This window comes from Aquila chrysaetos, chromosome 1 (genome assembly GCF_900496995.4).
Source record: "Aquila chrysaetos chrysaetos chromosome 1, bAquChr1.4, whole genome shotgun sequence".
NCBI classification, from domain to species: Eukaryota; Metazoa; Chordata; class Aves; order Accipitriformes; family Accipitridae; genus Aquila; species Aquila chrysaetos.
Genome location: NC_044004.1, coordinates 75563324 through 75570382, shown reverse-complemented (window position 1 = coordinate 75570382; position 7059 = coordinate 75563324).

The following is a 7059-nucleotide window of genomic DNA, read 5'->3' as shown; positions in this document are numbered from 1 at the left end:
TTTCACGCTCTTTTTTCCCTGTTCTGCTGGTGGTGTCACCTGATAAAGCCTCTAGTCCTGCAGCGATCTCTTCTTCTGACAGGCTTTACCCATAGCGTGGTACCAATGCTTCTATTAAAATGGGCCAGACCCTTCGATCTTATAGACTGGAACCAGGTCCTGCTGCTTTTGGTGGAGTCAGTCCCTACTCATGTTAGTCTTTGGGCTTCTCTGAACTGTGGCAACTAAGTTTGTTGCACGCTACTGTTTATTCCATAGTTCTTGTTTTTCCCTGTAAAACTGCAAGTTACTTTGTGTTGAAGGAGACTGAACAGACACACACTTTACTTCTCTACTCACTCCCATGTGATATGTCTTAGCAGCTGTATTTTAGGTGGCCAAAGATATGAATAAGCTCCAGCAAATTTGGTGGCCTCAAAACTCTTGTCTTAATGCTCCAAGTTCTCTGAAGCTTATGTTACTTGATCAGAATGCTTTTTGTTTAACATCTTTGTCAGCAACATGGACGGTGGGATTGAGTGCACCCTCAGCAAGTTTGCTGACAACACCAAGCTGTGCGGTGTGGTCGACACACTGGAGGGAAGGGATGCCATCCAGAGGGACCTTGACAGGGTTGAGAGGTGGGCCCGTGCGAACCTCGTGAAGTTCAACAAGGCCAAGTGCGAGGTTCTGCACATGGGTCGGGGCAACCCCAAGCACAAATACAGGCTGGGTGATAAGTGGATAGAGAGCAGCCCTGCGGAGAAGGACGTGGGAGTGTTGGTTGACGAGAAGCTCAATATGACCTGGCAACGTGCGCTTGCAGCCCAGAAAGCCAACTGTATCCTGGGCTGCATCACAAGAAGCATGGCCAAGCAGGTCAGGGGAGGTGATTCTGCCCCTCTACTCGCCTCTTGATCCCACCTGGAGTACTGTGTTCAGCTCTGGGGCCCCCACCGTAAGAAGGACATGGACCTGTTGGAGCGAGTCCAGAGGAGGGCCGCGAAGATGATCAGAGGGCTGGAGAACCTCTCCTATGAGGAATAGCTGAGAGAGTTGGGGTTGTTCAGCCTGGAGAAGAGAAGGCTCCGGGCAGACCTTATAGCAGCCTTCTAGTACCTAAAGGGGGCCTACAGGAAAGATGGGGAGGGACTTTTTACAAGGGCATGAGTGATAGGACAAGGGGTAATGGCTTTATACTGAAAGAAGGTAGATTTAGATTAGATGTAAGGAAGAAGTTCTTCCCTGTGAGGGTGGTGAGGCACTGGAACAGGTTGCCCAGAGAAGTTGTGGATGCCCCATCCCTGGCAGTGTTCAAGGTCAGGTTGGATGGGGCTTTGAGCAACCTGGTCTAGTGGAAGGGGTCCCTGCTTATTGCAGGGTGGGGGTTGGAACCAGGTGATCTTTAAAGTCCCTTCCAACCCAAACAATTCTATGATTCTATGATTTTCTGCTTTGCACATAAATACTATTTTGTTGGTGTAGATCACTCCCTTAGCCCTATTTCTCATTCCCTGCTGCTTCTCAAAATGGCCATGAGCCACACATTCAGGGGTGTTATGGACTGAAAAACTCTTGTTACCAGAATATGGAAATCTTTTTATAAAAGAATTAAAGGGAGTCGGGTGCCCAAAACATTTGAATTTCAATTGGAAATATCCAGCCCTGTTAACTGAATGTATTATTTTGCCAGCTTTCTTTTAAATGACATCATGATAAAAGAACTCAACCTGTTTTCAAATGACTGCATGTTAATAGCTTCTAGCAGGTGCTCCAGAAATCAAGGGAGTCTATGAAATTTCAGAATGCCCCCTCCCCCTAAAGAAAGCTTATTTCTAAAAAGTGCATGTGTTTTTAGTCTGGTTTATCGAATGTGAGAGACTATGATCTGTTTGTACTTCTGCTGTTTTGAGATTGGTATTTTTGTAAGGATTCAAAGTGCATCTGTCTTAAGTGGAAATTCCACACAAGCTTAGCTATGTTGATGTCAAGGCACCTCTGAAGCATGTCATTTTAGGGTCCCAAAAGTGCAAAAACAGTTGGCATAAAGCTTCAAGGAAAAAAAAAAACCAACCACGACCAAAGAACAAAAAAGCGCCCTACAGTCCCTGAAATGTCTTTTGTCACCTGAACTGCAATTGCTCCAAGAAGCCGGCACAGAAAACTACAAAACTGCATTTCATCTGCAGTTACAGACTGATAGATATTCTTTGTAGCTGACAGTAGGCAGTGAGGCGTAATTCCTTTTGTTCCTTCGGTTGTTTAGCACAGTAAGTAAATTTAGGTCAAACTCTCAATCATTTGATCACATGCCTGGAGATGTAATACATTTTGTCTAATAGCCAGGGGAAACAGTCATTTAACCAAGTAACTGTTTCATTTCTTTAAGTGACTAATTTGATAGACAAGGCACAGTTCATAGGAAAACAATGGATCCTACAATGGGATGTTCTCAGCCTGACCTTTGTGCCCAGCTGGATACCAGTGGGGCCTGTTAACATGGAGATGTTTGCCCTATTGAGATGAGTGTAGCAACATCATACATATAATACAGTTTAAGTTACATCATGCAGCACATTGCATCATGTGTCCACTACAAATAATTTGCCTCTCTTTTTTCCTGCCACAAGGTTTCTGAAGTAGGGTATGAAGTAAGAGCATTTAGTTAAAAGCAAACCGCTTGCTTTACCTTTAATTTCAGAATAGCAGGGGCTTGTGTATTTTTCACCGTTCTTTATCCTGAAGACCCAATTCAGCACTTTATTGCACATTGGCTATTGCACTAGAAGCAACTAAAACAGCAGGTGGATTTAAAATGAAAGGACAGCTGTACGGATGAGCTGCTGTATAAGCAGATTATAAAATATGCAGTTTGGAGAGGTGGAACTTACCTACCCTTAGTAAAGAACTCTTTGCTGGTCGTTACTTGATAAGTTCAGCCATCATCTCTTGAAGATAAATTTTGATATTGCCATTGTAGCTCTGACTAATTGCACATCGGCCTCTTATCATCATGCAGGCATGGTTTTGACTCTTTGGAAAGGTTTAGTTTATAATGGAAATATATTTTGCTGGTCTACTTTAATAATTAAAAAACCCTACACTTGTAGTTTAGTGCTATCAACTGAGCATTTGTAATTATTCAGTATATTGTGTTCCTCTCCAATGATACTGTTGCTTTCTGTTTGGTAATGACCCCGGAGAGAGAATCTGCATTCATATGTAAACAGAAAACCACTAGAGGAACTGTATTGTTAAATGAGATATTTTTATATTCTGATTTAACTGAAAGAGGACTTTCTACTGCAATTTTTAATTTAAATGTGGAAAATAAGTCTGTACAACTAGCTTTGCAAATTGTTCTAGCCATTTTTTCAGGCAGAACAAGTGTCAGTCTTTGCTGTCTTACTACCACACCTTTTATCCTACGCTCTCATTGATGTGCCTCCTTGAGGGAAGGTCTTTATTGTACCTTCATCTGTGATGAAAGTTTGCAGCAATTACCTCTCATTCTCTTCTTTCTCTAGAGCGTAATATGTGCATGATTTTTTTTTCAACTACATACCAGCTAATAAGCATGTTTAAAATAATGAGTCCCAAGGACTGTGGAAAAAAATATTAATGTATACAAATTAGCTTCTGAAAATCTTTTGTTTTCAAAACCAAAATTTATTCCACTGTTCTTTTATTGCACTTTCACTTCCCGCAAGTTCTTTCCTCAATGCTGTTGCTTTTAAAATCTTATTTTATGCTTCTTTTTTTAATTCACAAAGGTGTAGTGATCTTGTGTGTTAATTTGCCTGTGATTCCAAGTTGTGTGTTAGATTGCCTGCCACGATGCCTCTGGTAGCTCCTCCCTTCCAGTGGTAACTGCTGAAGTCCCTCTAGTCTGTCACTAGCTGGTTTTTATGTACTCCTTCAGTAATGGTATGGTTACTAATTCTTTCCATTCCACTTTTGTTTCTCACCAAAATTATTTGGATTCAGCCCACTTACGGCTAAACCATTAGCAAGAGTTTTCACTGATTGGATACAACATTGAAAATTTCTCATGTTCAAGTAGATATATAGAGAAATGCTTTTAAATAGAATGTCTTGCTTCATCTTCCTCCCTCCCCCACTTACAGTTAATTTCATTCATGTTCAGCTCATAGTGGAGAAAAGATATCTAATTTGACTGAAATAATGAAATTAAGTCATGTTGCCACATTTAAAACCTCATGTGGCTGAAGGAGCATACCAGTTGTAAGAGAGACTGGAGCACTGGAAAACTGTGTAGGCAAATGCAGACCTATGGTACTCTTAAATTGAGCACACGTACTAAATTAATTTAATGGTTGGTATCATCTTATCTTCCTGCCTGGTCAAATCCTAAAAGCTAAGCCAAATGTTACGTTCAGTACAAATGATTGCTGGGCTAGTGTGATTCTGTATGTGCTGTGCACCTCTGAAAATAAGAGAACTTTTTTATTTAGGCACCAAAGTGGATTTCTTTTTTTCTAACTAAATGTTTAGAAATTAAGTGTCTGGCTTTGTTTCTGACACACTTTGGGAATAGTTTTACGCACAGACTTCTCTGGAGACTCCTCTTCCTCAGTTTTCCTATTATTAACATACAAATCACTACTTTTGTAAGTGAGAATGGAGCCAATTTTATGATCTCTCACCAGGTTCCTCCCAGTCTTCTCACAGCTAGGGAAAACAAATGGGCCTTTTAGTGTGCCCTGAAAGTCAATAAACTAGAACTAGTTTGTAGGGGATGGGGGTGCAAGTTCCCAAACTGGGGGGCCACAGCAGAGAGAGCACATCTGCCTTCTTTTAGTGGCATTCCTGCCCTAATGCTCAGCTGCTAGCAGTCTGGTACAAAGAAGTTGTTGTTTGTTGGTTTTGTTTTTATAGATGCACGCTTTTCCCAAACACTTTAATAATTTAATCGGCAAAAATAAGCACCTTGAATGCCATGGCCAGAAGAGGTCAAAAAAAGGATCTAACATGTATGTGGTAAGAAATGGGATGCTGATGCTATCTCGCTTTGTAGGTGGCTTTTGAATTAGACACACAGTAGTTCATCTGGAAGGAAGAAGCTGTAGCTGAGAGCTGCAAGTTATAACCTCTGGTAATCAAACGGCAGAGAAAAAAGCTGATTAGGTTGTAGCTGTTAACCTCTTTCTGGTTTGGGGCAGAAATCCATTGGCTGCTTCGTTTCTATCCTGCAGATGCAAGTTTAAAATTCAGTAGAACATCACAGTTTTTTAGATACAGTTATTTATTAAATTTATATGTACAAAGTTGTGAGGATTAAAGAGAAAAGGAAATAAATTTACGAAGATTTACTGTACGGCTGTTACTGGACAGGAGTGAAGGAAAAGGGGAAAAGAAGTTTTTTTTTTTATTTTTGGCTTTGTTTTAGTCTTTTTCTCCCACCTTTCCCAGCAGAGGCTTCCCCACAGTGTGAAAATAAAGCAATATTCTTATATCATCAAAAAAGGAGGGAGGAGAGAGAGAGAGGCACTCAAGTAGCTTAACAATAAAGATCACGTCTAAAGCAAATGTATTTACTCTTAACAGTTGAGATTGATTAGGCAAGAGTAAGTTACTTTATTGCTTTACAAGCAAACAATGATAAGAACATACATCTGCTTTAAAACGGCATGATTTCTTTTCTAGTACTGAGACAGATTTGCTCTGGGCTCTGGTAGTTATCAGGTCTGGCCTTGAGGATGCTGCTAGCCGCAGGTTACACTGCGAGCATGAGAATGTGTTGGGGCAGGACAGGCTTGTCTTAGTCAAACAGATGTCAACTCACTTTGTAAAACAAGGCAGCTCCATATTGTGTCTGGCTAAGGGTACCAAAAAGGTTCTGTCTCAACTGTGTTTTTTTGTTTCTTTGGTGAATAGTTTTGAGGTGTGTGTTTGGGTTTTTTTTTCCTTTTTAAAGAGAATTTTCTTCTATGCTTGCTTTCTAATAATGAAAGAAGCGATAGGTTTACAAGCTGTGGGGGTTTGGGGGCTCTTTCATTTGCTTTAAATTTGAGTAACAAAGGTGTTACACCCATACCACATACACAAGGGTATTTGCATCATGTATTACATTAGCATATAGTTTTAGATGCCTTCTTGAGAGCTAAGACAAAAGGCCTTGGTTGCACCACACATTTTTATGCTGAAGTATGTATGCATTAAGATATTTTTTTCCTTCTATATAGGGTCTATATTTTCTCCAGAAAATTCATTAGAAATCACAAGTTTGCAAGTACTGGGCTTTGCCTTTGCAGAAAAATAAAATAAAGGAAAAACCAACTGCAACACTAGCAATAATGTGATTTCAGGCTTTGCCTACCTGTGGTAGATGAACTACCTACTGTGAAATCCCAAGGGAAGCAGGCTGTTTCTGTGGGGTATTTAAGGACAGGGTGCACTGTACTCATTTGCTCATGGCTGACTATCTGGTTTGTTTTGTGATAAGACTAAAGACTCTCTGTAGACTAGAAACTGTCTCTCCTAGTGAATAAACAAAAGAAACCCATTTCTGGCAGTCAAGACAGAGCCATAATGTTCCAGATGGCTCACAGTATTTGAAGTAACTCTAATATTAAATAGACACAGTGTTTCAAAAGCGAGAAGCGCCTTGTAGGGTTTTTTCTTCTCCTCACTCTTTCTCTCTTTCTTTCCTTTTTTTTTTTTTTTTTTTTTACATTTCAAGAATATTTGACAAAGCCTCTTGTTGAAGAAAAAGAAAGAATTGCAAAAAATGTGGCACTTTTTACACCAAAAGTTTGGGAGGCTGCAAAATAAGCCAGACCTTATCTTTGTAAATGATTTGGGCTTGTCTTAGGGTGTTTGTATGTAGTATCTTTTACAGTATCACACCTTTTCCTACGTGGTGACTTAAACATTTTTACAGAGGGAGCTTAATAGAAGTGCAATATCTTAAGATATAAACTGCATTCTGCCAGATAGAGTCTTCATAAGTATCAATCATGAATCTAAACTTTCCCTTTAAAGGAGTTATTCAAGAAGACAGACAAACAGATTAGGAACATAATGCAAATGAATGGGCAAGTACAATAGTAATGGTAA